This window comes from Suricata suricatta, chromosome 9 (assembly GCF_006229205.1).
Source record: "Suricata suricatta isolate VVHF042 chromosome 9, meerkat_22Aug2017_6uvM2_HiC, whole genome shotgun sequence".
Taxonomy (NCBI): domain Eukaryota; kingdom Metazoa; phylum Chordata; class Mammalia; order Carnivora; family Herpestidae; genus Suricata; species Suricata suricatta.
In genome coordinates, this window is record NC_043708.1 from 81,068,817 (window position 1) to 81,092,727 (window position 23,911).

Genomic DNA, 23,911 nt, shown 5'->3' on the forward strand with positions numbered 1-23,911 from the left:
AGAGTCTATTATGTGCTGATTACAAAGATCTTTAAGTAAAAAAAATTGTAACTACATATGGTGACAGATGTTAACTAGATTTTTTGTGGTGATTGTTTTGCAATATATGTAAACATCAAATCATTATGTTGTATCCCTGAAACGAATGCAACGTTATATGTCAATTTATCTAAAAAAAAAAAAAAAAGATCTTCGAGGTATAGTTGATGAAAAAACAAGACTTAGAGCAGTATATATAATATGATCACTCTGGTATTTATTTCTTTTTTTTTTTTAATGTTTTATTTATTTTTGATACAGAGAGAGACAGAGCATGAGAGGGGGAGGGCAGAGAGAGAAGGAGACACAGAACTGGAAGCAGGCTCCAGGCTCTGAGCTAGCTGTCAGCACAGAGCCTGACGCGGGGCTCGAACCCACGAACCTGAGATCTGACCTGAGCTGAAGTCGGAGGCTTAACCGACTGAGCCACCCAGGCGCCCCTCACTCTGGTATTTAAAATTAACAAATAATGGGGTGCATGGGTGGCTCAGTTGGTTATGTGTCCAATTCTTGATTTTGGCTAGGTCATGATCTCAGGTTTTATGGGTTCAAACATCACATCGGGCTCTGCGCTGACAGTGGGGAGCCTGCTTGGAATTCTCTCTCCCCTTCTCTCTGCCCTACCCTCTCTTCAACTCATGTGTGTATGCACTCTCTCTCTCAAAATAAATAAATAAACTTTAAAGATAAAATAAAATAAACAGATAAAAGAAGTATAGAGATATTTGGACAAGTGTATAGCCTTTGTTTTCTTTTTTATAAGAAACTTACGAGGAAAAAAATTCCTTATCATACAAAATCTAATAGTGGTTTCTTTTGGAGAGAGGTTAAAGATGGAGGGGAGGGAAACATTTACTTCTTTTTTTTTAAAGTTATTTATTTATTTTTGAAGGAGAGAGAGAATCAGCACAGAGCCTAACGCAGGGCTCAATCTCACAAACTGTGAAATCATGACCCAAGCCAAAGTCAAAAGTCGGATGCTTAACCACACTGAGCCACCCGGCCACCCCAACCTCTTTTTTTTTTTTTTTTTAAGTAATCTCTTTGCCCAACGTGGGGCTTGAACTCATAACTTTGAGATCAAGAGTCCCCATGCTCTTCTGACAGAGCCTGCCAGGTGCCCCCATTTACTTCTCATACATTTCTGTAGTTCAAATTTTCAAACCTTAAGCTGGTCTTACTTTATTAGTATTTTTTATTGTCAGCTTTGGGCCATGGCAGTGTCGTAGCTAATAAGGTTTATCTGAGGAGCGATTATTGCTAATTGAAAACTTTCTCTTGTCAACAAGGGTTATCTGGGTGGGAAGGTTATGGTCCATCTTTAGTTTTTATCTTTTATCTCTCTGAGTTAAAAGGAAAAAAATTATTACTTCATATATTAGTAAAAGCAAACACAGCTACTAAGATTCTCTGTGACATATTACCCACTAAGCTATTTTAAGGAAGGGCAGAGCACAAAATCCCAGAATCTGCCCTGCCCTCACTAGTGTCTGCACACTTTACCAGCCATTCAAACCTGCGAGGAGGGGCCTCTGGACCCAGAACTTCCTCACGCAGCCAAGCAGACAGGCTTTCTAGGCTTCTCAGAGGAAACCAATAAATACTTCTACGCAAAGCTGCTAAATAAAAACCCTCAGAGGAACGCAGCCAGCACCACCGAGGTAGGGCGTGTGGTCCGGTGCTCCACTCTAGGGCTAAGGAGGGCCGGAAGCAACCTAGGCAGGGACCCCTGGAATGTGCTGCCATCTGCTGGGCTATGGCCGGCACTACACCTTCGCCGCCAGGGAGACCAAGCCCATCAGTCTCTCCCAGGGCCTGGCTCAGCCCAGCAAACAGAATCCACTTCCAGGACCGGCCTGGAGCAACCACGGAGTAGATGTGACTCCCTACACTCCTATCTTCTCATTGTCCACCCGTGCCCACGTGGTCCTCTCTCTCTGAGATGGGTGAAAGGAAGAGGCAGAAAGAAGAAGGTGTCTGACACCTCAGCATGAAAGCTGCCCAGCCTCAGAATGCACTTCTTCAGGACTAGGGTAGAGGTGTGGCCTACCAATGTCTAGGCATTTTGTCAAAGATGGTTTCTTTTTGGGGCGCCTGGGTGGTTCAGTAGGTTAAGTGCCTGACTTCAGCTCAGGTCAGGATCTCACAGTTCGTGGGTTGGAGTCCCGTGTCGGGCTCCATGCTGACAGTTTGGAGCCTGGAGCCCGCTTCAGATTCTGTGTCTCCCTCTCTCTCTGACCCTCCCCTGCTCATGCTCTGTCTCTCAAAAATAAACATTAAAATTTTTTTAAAAAGATGGTTTATTTTGTATTGCAAGGCTCTTTAAAAGTATTATATGTTCATTTTTGTAAATCTGAAAGGGATAGTAAAAGGGAGAGAGGCAAGAAGGACCATAAGAAGGAGCACAGGGAAGCCTGGGTGGTAGTACATTCTTCATTTTCTTTCTTTTTTTGAGAGAGAATGCTTTATGGATTTTACTGTAAAGGAATGATATTAAGTATGTTTTATGTTTTAAAATTCATTTTGGATGTTTGATATCATAAGACAGGGGGATTTTACCACACAGACCTTATCGTTCAGGTGCTTGTAGGACCTGAATTATGTTTGAGTGTTTATTTTAAATGAATCATGTCTTCATTTGTACTTAAGCACTATTCTTTTTTGCACAGCTGAATATTTGCAGTTATGTTTCATGTTGGGCATTCTGCTGCAAAGCCATAAAAAACAGGACATATAAACAAACAAAAAACAAACCTTTTTTTTTTTTTTACAAAATAAGGAAATAAATTATTCAAACAAAAAATTAATTATGTAATAATGAGAAAATAATCTAATACATTAATTTGCTCCTTTATCAATTCTCTTTCCAGAATGTGTCCATTTGATAAATATCAATAACAGTCTCATCAGATGTTTTTTGAAGTAACGGTATAACCAGACCTAGGTCACCTCACTCCTCATCTGCATGGACCCATCTGACGCCCACCCTTCCAGCTCCATATTCCCAACATCGACAACTAAATACAATGGCCTCAATCAAACTGACTATTCTGGACACACCACTCTCTCAAGGCCTGGCGTGGACCTCAATTTCTAAACCATCCTTTAAAGGTAGAGGAGGCTGATCATTCTATATTTCAAGATCCTATAGGAAAAAATTAACAGTTTCATGTACTGGCTGGATACTAGCAGGCTAGCAGGCTGGGTATTCGTCCCCAAGGAGGGGTATCTAACAGCAGGAGGAGAGCCTCCGCCTTTCAGTACAGCACTGAATCTGCCCCACCTCCCAGGTCCACTGATGAAATATCTAGGGATAAACAGGCTGAGCTGGAGTTAGGGATATAGAGAAAAATCAGGTATTTCTTGGACTCTGAAGAGGAAGGACAGTATTTAGCAAGGAAGATGGCCGTGAAAACAATGAGCTACATTATTGTGTGGGATGCGGTTAAAAGTGGTCCATGAGAATGCAAACCCAGAAATAAATCCGCAATTACATGGTCAGTTAATCTTTGACAAAGGAGGAATAAATACACAATGGGAAAAAGACATCTCTTCAACAAATGGGCAGCTACATGTAAAAGAATGAAATTGGACCACTTTTTTTTCACCATACCCAAAAATAACCCAAAATGGATTAAAGACCTAAATGTGAGACCTGAAATCATAAATATCCTTGAAGAGAAAATCCTTGAAGGCAATAATCTCTCAGGCCCTGGCTATAGGAACATTTTTCTAGATAGGTCTCCTGAGGCAAGGGAAATAAAGCAAAAATAAACTATGGCAACTACATCAAAATAAAAAGCTGCTATACAGTGAAGGACACAATAAAACTAAAAGGCAAACTATTGAATGGGAGAAGATATTTGCAAATGACATATCCAATAAAGGGTTAGTATCCAAAATACATAAAGAGCTTCTAAAACTCAACACTCAAAAAACAAATATTCCAACTAAAAAATGGGCAGAAGATGGGGGCGCCTGTGTGGCTCAGTTGAGTGTCCGACTTTGGCTCAGGTCATGATCTCAAGGTTTGTGAATTTGAACTCCCCCCCCCTCCCCCACAGCTCAGAGCCTAGGGCTGCTTTAGATTCTGTCTCCTTCTCTATCTGACCCTCCTCTGCTTGTGCTCTGCCTCTCTCTCTCTCAAAAATAAACACAAAAAAAGGGGGCAGAAGACATTAACAGACTTTTCTCCAACGAAGACATCCAGATGGTCAACAGACATGAAAAGATGCTTAACATCGCTCCCCATCAGGGAAATTCAAATCAAAAGTACAGTGAGCCATCATCTCACACCTGTCAGAATGGCTAAAATCAAAAACACCAAAAAACTGGGGCACCTGGCTAGCTCAGTCTGCAGAGCCTGCAACTCTTGATCTCAGGGTTAGGGGCCCAAGCCCTACATTGGGCCTAGAGCTCACTTAAAAAAACAAAACGAAAACAAACAAACAAAACCCTCAAGAAACAACAAGTGTTGATGAGGATATGGATAAAAAGGTGGAATGCAAATTGGTGCAGCCATTGGCGTGTCCTCAAAAAATTAAAAATAGACCAACCCTACAATCTAGGAATCCTGCTACTGGGTATTTACCTCCAAAATACAAAAATACTAATTCAAAGGGATAAATGCACCCCTATGTTTATTGCAGCATTATCTATACTAGACAACTATGGAAGAAGAGTATCTATATACTGATAAATGGATAAAGATGTCATATATAAGATATAGTGGAATATTTTCCAGCTGTAAAGAAGAATGAAATCTTTCCATTTGCAACAAGGAGAGGGCTAGAGAGTACAATGCTGAGTGCAATAAGTCAGTCAGAGAAGACAAATACCATATGATTTCATTCATACATGGGATTTAAAAAACAAAACAAATGAGCAAAGAAAAAAAATATGAGCAAATGAAAAGAGAAAGACAAACCAAGAAATAAACTCTTAACTATTAGAGAACAAATTCATGGTTACCAGAGGGGGGGTAGGTGGGGGATGGGGAAAATAGAGGAGGGGGATTAAAGAGTACACTTATCATGAAATAAAATAAAATAAAATAATTTAAGAAGGAGTGGCTGGGTGGCTCAGCTGACTGAGCATTTGATTCTTGATTTCAGCTCAGGTCATGATTCCAGGGTCATGGGATCAAGCCCTACATTGGGCTCTGCACTGAGCATGGAGCATGCTTGGGATCCCCTCTCTCTCTCTCTCTCTCTTTCTCTTTCTCTCTCTTTCTCAAATAAAGAAAAGGAAAAAAACTAAAAAAAAAAAAAAAAAGCAATGGAAACACAGAGAAGAGAGTGACTGATTTTAGCTCTGCAAGCTTCTTAGAGAAGGCAGTATCTGAGCTGGATCTGAAAGGTGAGTAGTCCTGTGAGCAGAGAGCTGGAAAGGTCATTCAAGACAGAGGGTGTGAAAGAACCTGACTTCTCTTAGGGTCCCAGGCCAGCTTACAGGAGAAATATAATAGTTTTGCTGTCGGGGCACCTGGCTGGCTCAGTCAGTAGAGCTTGTAACTCTTGATGTTGAAGTTGTGAGTTTAAGCCCTATGTTGGGTATGGAAATTACATAAAAATAAAATTTAAAAAACAATAGCTTTGGAGCACCTGGGTGGCTCAGTAGGTTAAGCTTCGGCTCAGGTCATGATCTCACGGTTTGTGGGTTCGAGCCCCGCGTTGGGCTCTGTGCTGACAGCTAGCTCAGAGCCTGGAGCCTGCTTCAGATTCTGTGTCTCCCTCTCTCTCTGACCCTCCCCTGCTCGGGCTGTCTCTCTCTGTCTCTCAAAAATAAATAAAAAAATTTAAAAAAATAAAATGAAATAAAATAAAAAACAATAGCTTTAATGAGGGAAAGGTACTGAGAACAGAAAAGGACATGAAAAAAGAGACAAGGTTGCAATAAAGCATGGAAATAAAAGTAATTTTGTCAAAGGACATTTTGGGTTTTAAAAAACTTCAACCAGGGGTACGTGGCTGGCTCACTCAGTGGAACATGCAACTCTTGTGAACTTCATGTTGTGGGTTCAAGCCCCACATTAAGTATAGATTGCTCAAAAATAAAATCTTAAAAGAAAAAAAAATAAAAATAAAACATCGACCAAAAAAAAGTAATGAAAGAAGAGTAGGAAAATAACAAATTCATACAAACAGGCTTTTATGCACAGACCTGGCATGAAGAAATGCTGGGGAATGAGAACATACATATAGGCAAAGAAATGCCCACTGGCCCAAGAAGAGGAGACAAAAAGGTTGAAGAATGATAAACTTATTCAGGGACGATACTGAAAATACAAGACAGTTAGTGTGATTCATAAAACAGAAATAGAACAATTAGAATGGAAAACACCACTGTGTGTCTGAATAGAGCCAGATGTGATGAGTCTGCTGAGTTCAAGGGTGGTGAACCTCTACCAGGGATGAATGACAGGAGGTTTTGTGGATCTCCAAGCCCAGAGAACTTAAACCTTGACATTCTCTAACAGCTATGAAAGAGTACCATAAAAAGCACAAATGCAAGATTAATGGAATATATAAGGCTGGCCAAGAAAGAACAGTAATATACGTAAAAACTCAACATATAGTAAAAAACTATTATTTTTTTATTTAGTTTTTTTTTATTTTTATTTTTGATACACAGAGAGACAGAGCATGAGAGGGGGAGGGGTAGAGAGAGGAGACACAGAACTGGAAGCAGGCTCCAGGCTCTGAGCTAGCTGGCAGCACAGAGCCTGACGCGGGGCTCGAACCCACGAACGTGAGATCTGACCTGAGCTGAAGCCGGAGGCTTAACCGACTGAGCCACCCAGGCGCCCCAAAAAACTATTATTTTTAAAAAATTTAATGTTTTTACTTATTATTGAGAGACAGAGCATGAGCATGGAAGGGGCAGAAATAGGAAGACACAGAATCAGAAGTAGGCTCCAGGCTCTGAGCTGTCAGCAAAGAATCCGATGTGGGGCTCAAACTCACAAACCGTGAGATTATGACCTGAGCCAAAGTCAGACGCTTAACCGACTGAGCCACGCAGGTGCCCCCCAAAATTATTATTAAAATGTATTATGCTCAGTGAAGAGTTAAATCTTCATCTCAAACCATATACCAAAATAATTCCAAGTAGATCAAAACACTAAATAAAACAAAACCTTAAGTAACAAAACAAAAAACAAAACTAAAAGAACCTAAAAGAAACGAAATGATGGGACAATTAATCTGCCTGTGGGATTGGGAAGAAATTCCAAAGTATTAAAGCAAGGGAAGTGGGGCGCCTGGGTGGCTCAGTCGGTTAAGCCTCCGACTTCGGCTCCGGTCAGATCTCACGTTCGTGGGTTCGAGCCCCGCAACAGGCTCTGTGCTGACAGCTAGCTCAGAGCCTGGAGCCTGCTTCCGGTTCTGTGTCTCCTCTCTCTGCCCCTCCCCCTCTCATGCTCTATCTCTCTCTGTCTCAAAAATAAATAAAACATTTAAAAAAAAAATTTAAAGCAAGGGAAGAAACCCCATGTGTGTATGCACAGAATGAATAAATTTACCATGAAAAAAATTGTTAATGTCTCTAAGTTAAAAATCATAGACAAAATTAATAGGTGGGGAAATGAAAACTAAAGGAAGTATTTGAATGAAATATGACAGATAACACAATGCTCACTGTCTAAAGAACTCATACAGAAAAAAGAACCCAACAGAATAAACCACAATAGAGAAAAATCATGAAGAGATAATGCATAGAATAGAAACGATTAATAACATGAAAAATATTCATTCTCACACACAAAAATTAAGTCCTTTACAAAATTCAAAAATTTCAGTCCTATCAACTGACGACAAATAAAAAAAGGATGGCATTTAATGTTGGTGGCTTTGTGGTGAATATGTAAATTGATCTGATGACTTTGGAAAGTAATCTGACCCTGTGTATCAGGAGGCTATAAAAAGTGCAGACCCTTTGATCCAGCAAGGCCTCTACTAAGAGTCTGTCTACAGAAATACTTAGAAGTTCATTCAATATTTATAAAAAGTGTATTCACTTAGAGCATTATTTATGTTATATTAGAGAAAGTCAGAAATTATTTACATTCCAAAACAACAACAGTAGCTAGCACTTACATAACGCTTACTGCGTGGCAAGCCGTGTCTGAAGTGCTTTTTAAAAAAATTTTTTTTCTGTTTTTTATTTATTTTGTGAGAGACAGAGAGACAGTACAAGCAGGGGAGGGTCAGAGAGAGAGGGAGACACAGAATCCGAAGCAGGCTCCAGGCTCTGAGCTGTCAGCACAGAGCCCAACACGGGGCTTGAACCCACGAACCGTGAGATCATGACCTGAGTCGAAGCTAGATGCTTAACCCACTGAGCCACCCAGGTGCCCAGAAGTGCTTTACATATAATAACTTATTTAACCCTTAAAATATCCCTATGAATGTTACTACTAGGCTATTATTATAATACACATTTTACAGATGAGGAAACTGTGACATAATCAAGGATAATTATGATACTGAAAATCCATTCAATGAAAAAGCATGCAATTATTACTACAGACAATAACTGTTCTATTCCAGGCCAAACACCAGAGGAAAAACGTGGCCCTCACCCTACCCCTGCCACCAGGGGGGTCTAGACTTCTCTCCTCCCCACCTGTAACAAACCATCTCAAACCTTCACCAGGGTGGTGTCAGAAAAGGCCAAGTGGGAGCTCACCCTCACAGATAAAAATATAACAATACTCCTGGGGCACCTGGGGGGCTCAGTTGGTTGAGCGTCCTACTTCAGCTCAGGGCGTGATCTCACTGCTCATGGGTTTGAGGCCCATGTCAGGCTCTATGCTGACAGCTCAGAGCCTGGAACCTGCTTCAGATTCTGTGTCTCCCTCTCTCTCTGCCCCGCCTGGGTGGCTCAGTCATTTGAGTGTCCAACTTTGGATTTTGGCTTAGGACATGATCCCACGGTCGTGGGAATGAGCCCCATGTTGAGCTCTGCGCTGAGCATAGCATGGAGCCTGCTTGAGATTCTTTCTCTCCCTCTGCCCCTCTCCCTTGCTTGCCCACACACTCTTTCTTTCTAACTAAAAACAAAAAATAAAATAAAATGTTAGGGGCTACTGGGTGCTTCAGTCAGTTAAGTTTCTGACTCTTGGTCTTAGCTCAGGTCATGATCTCGTGGTTCATGGGTTTAAGCCACATGTCAGGCTCTGCACTGGCGGTGTGGAGCCTGCTTATGACTCTCTCCCTCTCTCTGCACCTCCCCTGCTCATGCTCACTGTCACTCTCCCTAAATAAATAAACATTTAAAAAGAATAAAATGTTAAAAAACATATATATACCTGAAAGAGAGAGATTATAGCTGATACTTACTTTTATAATGAGCTTGTATTACTTGTCAAGTCAAGAAAAACACTGTTTAAAAAACCAGATGGTTCTAAACACTCCAATCAAAAAACAGAGTGGCTGAATGGATTAAAAAACAAGAGCCATCTATAGGCTACCTACAAGAGACTCATTTCAGAGGTAAGGACACATGCAGACTGGAAGTAAAGGGATGGAAAAAGATTCCCCACAAACAGCCAAAAAACAAAACAAAACAAACAAAACCAACTGAAGTAGCTATACTTAGACAAAACAGACTTTAAGAGAAGGACTGTAATAAGAGGCAATGGTCATTATAAAATGATAAAGAAGTCAATCCATCAAGAGTATATAATACTTGTAAATATTCTATAACAAAGGAGCACCTACATGTATAACCTAAAGGGAGAAGTAGGCAGCAATATAATAATAGTAGCGGATTTTAATACCCCACTTACATCAACGGCCAAAACAGATCATCCAAAGAGAAAATCAATAAGGAAATATCAGCCTTAAACCGCACGTTAGACTAGATGGACTTAATAGACACACAGAACATTCCACCCACAAGCAAGAGAATGTACATTTTTCTCAAGCACACATGGAACATTCTCCAGGATAGATCACACGTTAGGCCAAAAATAAGTCTTTGTAAGTTTATTTATTTATCTTGACATAGAGAGAGAGAATGAAAGAGAGGGCAAGCAGGGAAAGGGCAGACAGAGAGAAAGAGAGAAAATCCTCCATGCTCAAAACTCAGAACTCCACTCGGGGCTTGAACTCATGAACCGTGAGATCATGACCTGAGTTGAAATCAAGAGTTGGATGCTTAATCAGCTGAGCTAACCAGGCGCCCCCCAAAACAAGTCTTAATACATTTCAAAAGATTGAAATCATATCAAGTATCTTTTCTGACCATAGTGGTATAAAACTAGAAATCAATTACAGGAAGAAAACTGGAAAACTCACAAATATGTGGTGCTTAAACAACACACTATTGACCAACCAGTGGGTAAAAGAAGACAATAGGGGGGAAAATACCTTGAGATAAATGACAGTAGAAATATAACACACCAAAACTAATGGGATGCTGAATAAGCAGTTCCAAGAAGGAAGAATCATAGTGATAAGCACCTACTTTAAGAAACAAGAAACTCTAAAGATTCCACCAAAAAACTACTAGAACTAATAAATGAATTCAGTAAAGTTGCAGGACACAAAATCAATATATAAACGTTTGTTGCATTTCTATACACTAATAATGAACCACCAGAAGGGGAAATTAAGAAAACAATGCCATTTACAATTACATCAAAAAGAATAAAATGCCTAGGAATAAATTTAACCAAAGAGGTGAAAGACCTGTATACTAAATGGAAGACACTGATAAAAGAAACTGAAAACAATACAAATAAATGGAAAAATATTCTGTGCTTATGGATTTGAAGAATATTGTTAAAATGTTCTTACTCCCCAAAGCAATCTACAAATTCAGTGCAATCCCTATCCAAGTGCCATTGGCATTTTTCACAGAAGTAGAAAAATAAATCCTAAAATTTGTATGGAATCACAGAGACCCCAAATAACCAAAGCAATCTTGAGAAGGAAGAACAAAGGTGGGGGCATCACACTTCCTGACTTCAAACTATATTACAAAGGTATAGTAATCGAAACAGTATGGTATTAACATAAAAACAGACACAAAAGTCAATGGAATGGAAGACTAGAGAGCCCACTAATTAACCCATGCATATATGGTCAATTAATTTATGACAGAGAAGCTAAGAATATATAATGAGGAAAAGGCAGTCTCTTCAATAAATGGTGTTGGAAAAACTGGACAGCAACATACAAAAGAATGAAACTAGACTCCTACCTTACACCACACACAAAAATCAACTCAAAATGGATTAAAGACTTAAAAGTAAAACCTGAAACCATAAAATCCCTAGAAGAAAACATAGGCAGTAAGTTCCTTGACATTAGTCTTGGCCATGATTTTTTAGATTTTACACCAAAAGCAAAAACAACAAAAGCAAAGTAAACAAGTGAGACTATATCAAACTAAAAAGCTTCTGCACAGCAAAGGAGACCATCCACGAAATGAAAAGGCAACCTACAGAATGGGAGAAAGCATTGGTAAATCATGTATCTGATAAGGAATTAATATTCAAAATATGAAAAAAAAACTCATAGAACTCAACAGCAAAAAACACCCAAACAATCTGATTTTTTAATGGGCGGAGGATCTGAAGAGACATTTTTCCAGAGAAGATATACAGATGACCAAAAGGTAAATGAAAACGTGCTCAACATCACTAATCAGGGGACTACAAATCAAAACCACAATCAGATAGCACCTCACACCTGTTAGAACGGCTGCTCTCAAAAAGACTAGAAATAGCAAGTATTGGCGAGGATGTGGAGAAGGGAACCCTCATGTACTGTTGGTAGGAATGCAAACTGGTGCAGCTACTATGCAAGACAGTATGGAGATACTTCACAAAATTAAAAATAGAACTACCATATGATATAGCAATCTGCTTCTAGGTATTCATTCAAAGGAGACAAAAACACTAACTTGATAAGATATCTGTACTCCATGTTTATTGCAGCATTATTTACAATATCCAAGACACAGAAGCAAACCTGATGGATGGACAAAGAAGTGGTACACACACACAAACACAGCAATATTATTCAGCCATAAAAAAGGAAAGTCTGTCATTTGTGACAACATGGATGCACCTTGAGGGCATCAGGCTGAGTGACATGAGTCAGAAAGAAAGACAAATACCATATTATCATTTATATTCATTTATATATGGAATCTAAAAAAAACAAAACACCCCAACCAACCAAACAAACAAAAAACCCAAACTCATAGACACAGAAAACAGGCTGGTGGTTGCCAGAGGTGTAGGGGTGGGTGGGTGAAATGGGTGCAGGAGGTAAAAAGGTGCAAACTCTTAGTTATAAAATAAGTCATTGGAATGTAATGCATAGTATGCTGATAGATTTAATACTATATTGTATATTTGGAAGTTATAAGAGAGTAGATGTGAAAACGTCTTATCACAAGAAAAAAATGTATAACTACATGGAGTGATAGACTTATGTTAGCTAGACTTATTGTGGTGTACATTTTACAATGTATTGAGTCACTGATGTTAATAATATAATGTTACGGGGCCCCTGAGTGGTTCAGTCGATTGAGCATCGCGGACTCTTGATTTTGGATAGGTCACGATTCCAGGGTTGTGGGTTTGAGCCTTGCATCAGCGGGCTTGGCACTGAGCATGGAGCCTGCTTGGGATTCTCCCTCCCTCCCTCCCTCCCTCCCTCTCTCTCTCTCTCTCTCTCTCTCTCTCTCTCTCTCTCCCTCCCTCCCTCTGCCTCCCTCCCTCCCTCCCTCTCTCCCTCTCTCCCTTTCTGTCTCTAAAATGTTGTGTCAATTATATCTCAATCTTGAAAAACAGGATGGTGACACCTGGGTGGCTCAGTTAGTTAAATGTCCAACTCTTATTCTGTACTGGGAGTGCAGAGTCTGCTAGGAATCCTCTTTCTCCACTTCTCTCTGCCCCTCTCCTGCTCATATGTGTTCGCTCTCGCTCTCTCTCTCTCTCTCAAAATTAAGGTGCACCTGGTGGCTCAGTTGGTTAAGGGTCCAACTTCAGCTCAGGTCATAATCTCACTGTCTATGGGTTCAAGTTCCATGTCAGGCTCTGTGCTGACAACTCAGAGCCTGGAGCCTGTTTGGGATTCTGTGTCTCCCTCTCTCTCTGCACCTTCCCCACTTGTGCTCTCTCTCTTTCTTCCAAAAAAAAAAAATTAAGAAAAATTTAAATTCTCAAATTAATAAACTTTAAAAAAGAAGTGTTTTTAAAAAAGCCAGGGATATATAGTTTTCTTTCTACTGTTCTAAGCTTGAAGGCAGCATGTTCACTGAAAGAGAGAAAGTTTTGGAATCTAACAGATGTATTTTTATTTTATTTAATTTAAAAAATTTAAATATTTATTTTGAGAGACAGAGCATGCACACATGTTCAGAGAGAGAAAGAGAGGGAGGGAGGAAGAGAAAAAATACGAAGCAGGCTCGACACTTTCAGGGCAGAGCCCAATACAGGGCTCGATTCCACAATCCTGGGATCATGTCCTGAGCTGAAATCAAAAGTTGGACGTTCAACCAACTGAACCACCCAGGTGCCCCTATGTTTTTATTTTAGAGACACAGAATGCTTGAGTGCAGAAAGGAAGAGAAAGAGAGAGAAAATATCAAACAGGCTGTCAGGGTAGAGCCCAAGGTGGGGCTCGATCCCATGACCCTGGGATCATGACCTGTGCTGAAATCAAGAGATGGACATTCAACAACTAAGCCACCCAAGCGCCCCTAACAGATGTGTTTTTTTTTTTAATTTTTTTAAATGTTTTATTTAGTTTTTTGATACAGAGAGAGACGGAGCATGAGAGGGGGAGGGGCAGAGAGAGAAGGAGACACAGAACCAGAAGCAGGCTCCAGGCTCTGAGCGGTCTGTACAGAGCCTGACACGGGGCTCGAACCCACGAATGTGAGATCTGACCTGAGCCGAGGTCGGAGGCTCAACCGACTGAGCCACCCAGGCGCCCCCAGATGTGTTTTTAAAGTCTGAGTCTTCTGCATCCTACCAACATGACTTTAGACAAATTACTGAATCTCACTTAGCCTCCACTTCTTCAGTTACAATGTGAGGAAAGAATCCCCTACACACAGGAGAGTTGTGAGGATTAAAGAAAATAATCCGGGTGAAGTCCCTGACAAAAACTAGGCACTCAATATAAGTCCCAAACCTCTTGCCTATCCACTTCCAGGAGGGAGGTAAATTGTGACACCAGCTGAGTCTGACAGCAACTCTAGGGATGGGTTCACAGTGGGCCCAGGTCAGCCCAATTAGAGATGCAAAGAGCTGATTTCAAGTCTGCTGGGGCTGTAGTTCTAAAATGTTATCCTTCGTTAGCTCCCAGGGGCTCTGAAATGTTCTCATTCAAAGAGTAGAGGGCAGGGTAGGGAGCCTCAATTCGAAAAGTGACCATGAACCAAAACTCAGCTGGCCTAAGAATGCTGGTCAGTGTGTCTGTCTTGATTAACTAGTTATTACTATTTTTAGCTGTTACACCTGCCCTGGGCAGGGCCCTTTCCTGGGTTTTAGCCTGGAAGGCCAGTTTTGTCTTTGAACCAGTTGGCCTGGAGTTCGGTGTTTTGTGCTACAAACTGGATCCCCAGCTTTGCCCAGCCCTCCTGAAGTGACTGCTGCCTAAAGAATTTCTCATCATGTAAACACAACTCTCCTGAAACAGGCCTTTGAAACGGCTTCTGGTGTCAATATTGTTTATTATGAAATAATCCTGCCTTATTAGCAGCTCAAGAGGCTCGATTTGGGGCAAAAAGATGCAAAATATGATCCTCAACTATGACAGAGTTGGGAAGGAAGAGGGACTTTCAGAAGAGAGAATTGGAGACCCTATTTGTAATGGTATGAAATGAAGCTAAGGACTGTCGAATCCCGGGCATCGGGGATGGCACCTCCTTCATGAAACTGAGTCCGCAGGTGCTAGATCAGTTGCTTCAAGAAGTTGCCAAAGGCTACTAGATTGTCTTACCACATGCAGCTTTCTTTCTTTACCTGTGGGTTTCCCCTAAATCCCCTGGTCTCTGTAGCACCTGGAAACACTCGTTTGCATTTCCTGAGGCCTCACGGAGAGGAGGCGCCAGGCGACAGTGCAGTAGCTTCCCACCCAATGCCCCTCGCACTGACCATGGGTTTTCAGAGGACCAGGCTGTCTCCAAAGCCCAGCCCCAGAAAGACAAAGATCTCAGATGAACAGAAACTCCACCAGGATTTAAAATTCCGATTTGCTGAAGTGTGGTCTTTCTAACCTGTTGCTGCCTCCCCCTCCCCTTCTCCATCCTGGGACACTACTGGAGTTTAGTCTGACTTCCATGTCCCAGGACTGTCATCCAGGACAGAAACTACTGAACAGGGTAACACTTTCAGGCACTACTGAAGGCAAAGAGTCAGGCTTTTCCTGTGCTTCCCTAGGTAGTGGTGATCTTTTTATAGTTTTTCTGTCTCTTCCCTAGTCAGTCTCTACTAGAATGTGCTAGATGCCAGCACTTCCTTGGAAGTGCTTCTAATCTGCTGTTTCCTTTCTGGTATGGTCTAGAAAAACAGATAAACTGTTTTGGTTTTTTTAAATAACTTTATACTTTTTTTAAATTAATTATTTAAAAATGAATTTAATGCATTAATTAAATTTAAAAAATTTTAAATCTTACAACTATAATAATTGTGCCTCAAATGAGAGCCCACAGAATAGAAAAGCATGGGGGTTCCCCTTACAAATAAAGGGAATGTGCTTTATGGGGCAGGGAGTTTTGCCGATGCCCAGGGCCCAGAATAGTGCTCTGAACAGCCTGGCACTTAGTAGGTACACAATAAGTACCTATTGAATCCAAGGGCACACATTCATTTGCTCTCAACCAAAACACAATCAGAAAGCCTCAACTATGTCTACTTCAGGCCCAGTGAGGAGTAGAAGTGAGCACTGTCCTGACCCTAGGAGATCTTACCACTATTTCACAATCTTCCCTTCTACCTGCTAATGCTGTTTCTTGAGAAACCAAGTCAGAAAAAGAGAAAAAAAAAATCACTCGGGCAGACTGTCAGGAGAGCCATGATGGGAACTAAATATTACCCCCTGAGCCCACATCACAGGGGAGAAGAATGAATCATGAATTAGCACCCACGCAGCCCTTCCTGGAGGCCCTGTAACTGGTTCTGCCACTTGCAGCAACTTGAGCCCAGAGCAGGGGGTGAGTTGGGAAGTGGGTCTTCCACCATCTCCACTGGGCTGTGTGCCAGGCCCACAGCCGGGCCTCTGACAATCCACCTGCCTCCAGTTTCACCTCTTGAAAGAAACGGTATCCTGACTCACTCAAAAAAGGCAAGATGCTCAGGGGTCCCATAAATATAAAACAGCCATAATTAACTTAAAAGAAAGGTGCCCTCCAGAGAAGAGATCATTATTATTTTTTTAAAGGCTGCTGTCCCTTATGCTAAAACTTGAAACCAAGTGAGTAAGTGGTACAGGTAATTAAGCCCAGTTTTCAAAAGCCAGACTCACAGGTCAGACTCAGAGAGAGGACAGATAAGGAGACCACTCTGTGTGACAACAGGTACTAAGCCATGCCAGTGAATCAGCTAGAAAACTATTATCAGGCCTGGTTCCCGGGATGGGAACAGTCCATAATCACGGCTCAGGCACTCATTTAATTTCTCCTCAAGCCTGGGGGGGAGGGGCAGACATCTCCTCATCCCCACACCAGCTAGAACACCAGAGGTCATGTGACTGCCTGATGTCATAGGCAGAAAGTAAACCACAGAGCTTGGGGCACTTACACAGAAGCCCCTCTTGCCTGACATACTGGTCATTTTCATTCCTGACCGCCTCTGGCCCACACTGCAACACCACTGCAGAGAAAACCCTAAATGTCTGGTCATTACAAAAACCGCACTGCTCCTAAGACTCAGTACCAGCAGGTGCCAGCCAGCCCCCAGACCAGCCCCCTCAGCTCAGTGCTCCCAGATATGGGCCTGCTCGTGGTACTGAGATGGCACTGGGGGAACTTGGACGTCATGTCACCATCTTTCTCGGGTTGCTTGCTAACCATGGCCCAAGGCCCAGACTCGGCGACCTATACAACCTGGAACAACTGGGACTGTACACAGGCCTGACCTGCTTCTCCCCAAATGTCATCCTTATGCACCCTTTGGATCTGGGTCCTTGGACCATCCTTGAGGTCACTCTTCAGCTCCTCCTATCCCGCAGGCTTTCACCTCTGGGTCCCCCCCTCTTCCTTTAGCCCTCTCAGCACTGCCTCCTGGGCCTCAACCCCAGCCCTACCATTCTTCTCAGTCCACTTTCCCAAACCAGCTACCCAAGAAGACCCGTCTATGTGCGCCCCCGACCCCGCTCCCTCCCATCCTTAACCTAAGCATTGCTGTATCAGGCTCGGACTCTACAATCTTTGCCCACCTTCTTCCCTCAGGTGGTAGATTCCTGCCCCTCACATCTACCAGATATCATGAGTCTGGCTGCCCCTCACTTCTCTCCCCTGCCTGCTGTCACCCTAAACCCCTACAGACTTGGGTCCCCACTCCCAAAGCATTCTCTCTGCCCCATTTCTGCCATGGCTCATGGCGCAGAACTCCTCTTCTCTAGGCCTCGGTACTGCCTGCATCTTACTTATTTCTTTTTTTTCCCTGTAACACAGTGGTTTTCTGTAAAATCAAATTTATATTATAAAAAGAAGTGAGTCAATTTAAAGAAAAATAGTAACTAGATAACAGCACTCAGGAATGGCAAAAATTGGGAAAGCAACTATTCACATGGACAATACTTGTTTTTTTGTTGTTGTTATTTTAAGACTTTATTTTTTTATTTTTTTTTAATGTTTTTATTTATTTTTGATACAGAGAGAGACAGAGCATGAGCAGGGGAGGGTCAGAGAGAGAAGGAGACACAGAACCGGAAGCAGGCTCCAGGCTCTGAACTAGCTGTCAGCACAGAGCCTGATGCGGGGCTCAAACCCACGAACGTGAGATCTGACCCGAGCCGAAGTCAGATACTTACAGGCGCCCCAAGATTTTATTTTTAAGTAATCTCTACATCCAGTGTGGGTCTCGAACATACAACCCTGCAATCAAGAGTTACATGCTCTTCCTACTGAGCCACCCAGAAGCCCCTGGATGGAGAATATTTTGAATGCTGCCTTAGATGAAATGTAAACTGCACTGTGGTAGTTTCAACACACATTTTAATGCACTTCCTCAAGCTGTCTAGATCAGTTTGCTACCTGTTGGGTGAACCCAGGTCGGGCAGCTTTACTCAGAGTCAAAGCTCTATCTGTGTCACAGCTGGAGTCATGAGGCTCTCTGGGGCCCATAGACCTGTCTCCTGTTGCCCTAATTGCTCCTGAAGTGTGGGTCATGGAAAAAGCTCTGAAATAAAAGTGGAAAATTCGGGTTTGGGTGAGCACTCTGCATTTATTAGCCACCTTATGTTGGGCAAATCAATTAAACTCTTGAGTCTTAAGTCTTCTCATCTATAAATTGGACCGAATATTCCTTGCCTATCTCAGGACTGTCTTGAAGATCACATCAAATGAGATAATTTATACGAAAGCAATTTGGTGTCATATAAATGTAAGGTATCATCTTAAATGCTAATGAATAACTTGCAGCTTACAAACACAAATGAATCATCCCTTTTGTCTTAACAGGCAGCCAAGTAACTTCAAAAATCCAGAGCTCTGGCCAGACAATAAAACCCAGGAGTGAATTAACCATCAGAAGGATGCAGATAGGGCGGGAGCCTGGCTCCTAGAGCCGCCCAGTGCTAGCCAGGCCCTTAGTGAATGAAGGACTGTCATCCAGAGAAATCAGACTTGGTGCCCAACTTTGAGTCTATTTTTTTTTAATGTATTTTATTTATTTTTGAGATACAGAAAGAGACAGCACAAGCAGGGGAGGGTCAGAGAGAGAAAGAGACACAGAACCGGAAGCAGTCTCCAGGCTCTGAGCTAGCTGTCAGCACAGTGCCCGATGCAAGGCTTGAACCCACAAACCGTGAGATCATGACCTGAGACGAAGTCGGACGCTCAACCGACTGAGCCACCCAGGTGCCCCCCAGCCTTGAGTCTTTAATGCCTGGTCTAGAAGCAAGAGACTTTGGGAAAGTCTCCTGTTGAAGACAGTGAATTAAGTCAGGCACACCTCAGATTCAGAAATGCCTCCCAGATGTCCATAGAATCAAGTCCAACCACTGCAGCACCTGGAGGTCCAAAGATACCACATTTTTCAGATGTATTCCCTGCCATATCTTCAACATGCCCATGGCAATGCCCATTCCTTATCATGCCAGGTGCTTTTCTTCTATACCTATGTACTCATGTTGTTCCTTGAAGCCCTTCTCTATTCTCTGTCAAGGACTTACTCTTCTTAATTCTGGAAAAATGTTTGTGTATCACCTTCTAGAGTATAACAAAAATATGGAATTTATTTTTTTAATGTTTATTTATTTATTTTGAGAGAGAGAGCGTATGAGCAGAAAAGGGACAGAAAGAGAGGGAGAGATAGGCTCCATCCACACTGTCCACGGAGAACCCGATGTGGGACTTGATCCCACAACCCTGGGCTCATGACCTGAGCTGAAATCAAGAGACAGATACTTAACCAACTGAGCCACCCAGGTGCCCCAGAAACATGAAGTTTAAATAAAGGTATTAGCTAGCATATAGGTAAAATAGGCTTTTCCTTAAAGTAATTTATATGTTATAATATAACCTTCCTTTCTGAAAATATCAATATTAAGTGTCCTTGGTAGTTTTCCTGGTAAACAGACTTAAAATTTGAGTCTTGAAAGAGTTAAACGAAATGCATTTTCAAGTACCTGGCTTCATCAAGAAATGCTTGCCCAGATACAGTGAGTTACATACCCTGTAAAGGGCTTCAGATGAAAGACGAGGCTGCAAGAGACACAGAGACCTGTGCCAGCTGCACAGGCATGGAGAGAATACTACACTGCGGCTCCAGTCTGGGCCTGCGCGTTCTCTCGGTGGCCTGGAGCAAGTTCCATAAGCTCTCTGCACCTAGTCCTCCGGTCTATAAAACGAAGAGAATCCCTACTGCGATACATTCTTTTCTCTCCTCAAGGTCTTGCACAAAAACACTTCCTCAGAGAAGTCTTCCCTGACCTTGCCACCCTATGAATCATGCCTTGTTGTTATTGTTATTGGGTTTTTTTGTTTGTTTTGTTTGAGAGGGGGGGCGGGGGCAGAGTGGAGAGAGACAGAGGATCTGAAGTGGGCTCTGCACTGACAGCAGTGAGACAGATGTGGGGCTCAAACTCACGAACTGTGAGATCATGACCCGAGACAAAGTCGGACAGTCAACTGACTGAGTCACCCATGTGTCCCTGAATCATGCCTTCTTTATTTCTATAGCATTATCTTTAAATACTTTAGTGGAACCTTTTTCATTCTACCTCAAAATTCATTGTTCATTATACTGTGTGAGCTGGCCAAAAGCAGACTGATGTCTTATTCAGCTCTAAAATCCCACCATGCCCACATGGTACCTTATCCTTGGTGATATACTCCACTCATCTGTAGATCTGAACTGAACAGTGAACTCTGCTGATTCTCAATTTTGCTCTACCTAATTCCCCACCTCCTTTCTACCCTGACTGCTGGGAGCATCACTGAGTTAGCACTGGGTCAGGACTGGAATGAGTGAGAAGGCCTGAGGGGTAGAGGACAACCTTAGATGTGAGTTGGGGGGGGGGGTGTTTGACATCAGCGCTTGCAGTGGAAGGAAGGTGGGAGGACAGTGTTAACAGCAGGAGCTAAGATGTAGTGCGCATTCCCTCTGTACCAGGCGCCATGCTAAATGCTTTACCTGGATCGAGCTTTACAACAATGCTGGCAGGGAGGGGCTGCCATCATTCCCATTTTGCAGATGGGAAAGCCAGGCACACAGAGGTTAAATATTTGTTCAAGGTCACAAACTAGGTAAGTTATGGAGTCAATGACTTACAGTGACTCTGGAGTCAAAGTCCACTTTCTTAACTATCACTGCTAGTAAGTCAAAGGTGATGATAAAAGTACACTGACAATTCCCAACACTGCTCAATGCTCTGCATCATAATTTTCATCCACTTTCAACATATGGTAGATGTAATAAGCAACAATTCTTGGCCTTATTTGTTAAAGATTAGTTATAAAAACTGTTCTTTTCTCTTTTATCTATTTTGAGAGGCAGAGAGAGTGTGCATGTGTGCACACAAGTTGGGGAGAGGCAGAGAAAGAGGGCAAGAGAGAATCCCAAGAAAGCTCCAACACAGGGCTTGAACTCATGAACCATGAGATCATGACATGAGTTGAAATCAAGAGTCAGATGCTTAACCAACGAAGCCACCCAGATGCCCCCAAAATTGTTATTTTCTATACCAAGTTACACTCTCTAGGAAATGATGATCTGATTAAAAAGCATTAACTTCTAGGGGCACCTGGGTGGCTCAGTCGGTTGAGCATCTGACTCCTGATTTCAGCTCAAGTCATGATCTCGCAGTCCATGAATTTGAGCCCTCAGTCAGGCTCTGCACTGAGAGTGTGGAGCCTGTTTGGAATTTCTTTCTCTGCTCGTCCCCTTCTCTAGCTCTCTGTCTCTCTCAATAAATAAATAAACATGTAAAAAAAAAAAAAGCATCAACTTTTAGAATTATCAACTTTAACCTCTGCATTCCATAATGATGGGACACACACACACACACACACACACACACACACACGAGCAAGAGATGGAAAAGGTGGAAAAAGGAAACAAGATAGGGCAACTCTACAGGGACCATTCTTTTCACATTTGTATCCCTAGGACCAGCTCTGAAATTGACACATGCTAGGCACTTAATAAAATTTTGTGGAGGGGCACCTGGTTGGCTCAGTCGGTTAAACATCCAGCTTCAGCTCAGGTCACAATCTCATGGTTCGTGGGTTCAAGCCCCGCATCGGGCTCTGTTCTGACAGCTCAAAGCCTGGAGCCTGCTTCAGATTCTGTGTCTCCCTCCCTATCTGACCCTCCCCTGCTCACACTGTCTCTCTGTGTCTCTCAAAAATAAATAAAAAACATTAAAAAAAAAGTTAAAAAAAACAATGTGTTAGGTGACTTCCCACTCAGTAGGAAGGTTATTAACCAAAAAAGAGAAAATAACAGATGTTGTGAAGGATGTGGAGAAACTGAAACCCTTGTACACTACTGGTGGGAATGTACAGTGGTCTAGTTGCTGTGGAAGACAGTATACCCAAATATTAAACATACAGTTATCATACGGTCCAGCAATTCCATTTATGGGTATATTTAAAAGAATGGAAAGCAGGACTTTAACAGATATGTATACACTTGTGTTTACAGTAGCATCATTCACAATAGTCAACAGGTGGAAACGATCCAGATGCCTGTCAACAGATGAATGGATAAACAAAATATGGTAACGTGCTATATATAGTCAATGAAATACTATTCAAACTTAAAAAGAGGGGCACCTGGCTGGCTCACTTTGTAGAGCATGCAACCTCTTGTCTTCAGGGTTGTGAGTTCGAGTCCCATGCTGGATATAGAAATTACTTTAAAAAATAAAATCTTAGGGGCACTTGAGTGGCTCAGTCCATTAAGTGTCCAACTCTTGGTTTCAGCTCAGGTCATGATCTCACAATTTGTAAGATTGAGCCCCACGTCAGGCTCTGTGCTGACAGTGTGAAGCCTTCTTGGGATTCTCTCTCTTCCTCTCTCTCTTTGCCCCTCTTCCATGTGCACATGTGCTCTCTTTCTCTCTCTCTCAAAGTAATTAAATAAGCAAAAAGATATATAAATGAAATCTTAAAAAAACAACTTAAAAATGAAGGAAATACTGATATGTGCAACATGGATGAAGCTTGAGAAGATTGTTATGTGAAATAAGCCAGACACAAAGGGACAAATATATGATATTTCTATGTTTACTTACATGAGATACCTAGAATAGTTATGGAGTTTCAGTGTGGGATGGTGGAAAAGTTCTGGAGATGGACAGTGGTGATGGCTGCACAATGGGTATGTACTTAATGTCACTGAATTGCGCACTCAAAAAGGGTTAAGATGGGATATGCTTCAGTGGCTCAGTCAGTTAAGTGTCCAACTTTGGCTCAGGTCAGGATTTTGCAGTTTATGGGTTCGAGCCCTACACTGTTCTCTCTGTTGTCAGCTTGGAGACCCCTGTGTATCCTTGGTCTCCCTCTCTCTCTGCCCCTCCCTCGCATGCTCTCGTTCACTCGCTCTCTCTCAAAAATAAATAGAAAACTTTTTTAAAGAGTTAAAATGGGTGGCTCAGTCAGCCAGGCATCCGATTTTGGCTCAGGTCATGATCTCACAGTTCATTTGTTTGAGCCCCACGTCAGGCTCTGTGCTGACAGCTCAGAGATACAGCCTGCTTCAGAGTCTGTATCTCCCTCTCTCTCTCTGCCCCTCCCTGGCTTGTGCTCTCTCTCTTTCAAAAATAAATTAATTAATTAATTAATTAATTAACAAACAAACATTTAAAAAAGAGTTAAAATGGTAACTTTTGTGTTATGAATATTTTTTAAAAATCACAGGAGGACTGAGATGGCAGGAGCTTAGTGAGCAAGAGGAGAATGGCAGGGAACATGAAAGAAAGGCAACAAGAGCCCCCAGGGCCAGGAAAGGCCTTCAGGTATCATTCTAAGACTGATGAGAAGCCCCTGGGGAGTTGGGGCAGAAGTGACACAATTTGATTCACATTCTAAAGGCTCACTCTGGCTGCTGTGTAAAGAGGCTCAAGGCAGCAAGAGCAGAACTAGGAAAAGGGCTATAAGGCCTTGGTAGTCACCCAGGTAATTCCTGAGATTATTTCAGAATCCCTTGAGGGCGTGCAAATGGCATGAATTCACG

At 42.1% G+C, this 23,911-nt stretch overlaps 1 protein-coding gene and 1 pseudogene across 3 annotated transcripts in view; one reads left to right on the plus strand and one right to left on the minus strand.

Moving 5' to 3' along the window:
• DNAJC17 (DnaJ heat shock protein family (Hsp40) member C17) overlaps positions 1 to 23,911 on the minus strand; it is a 40,531-nt gene that overhangs the window by 11,425 nt on the left and 5,195 nt on the right. The gene's annotated exons all lie outside the window — the stretch shown is intronic.
• On the plus strand, positions 1,243 to 1,424 carry LOC115303070 (annotated as a pseudogene).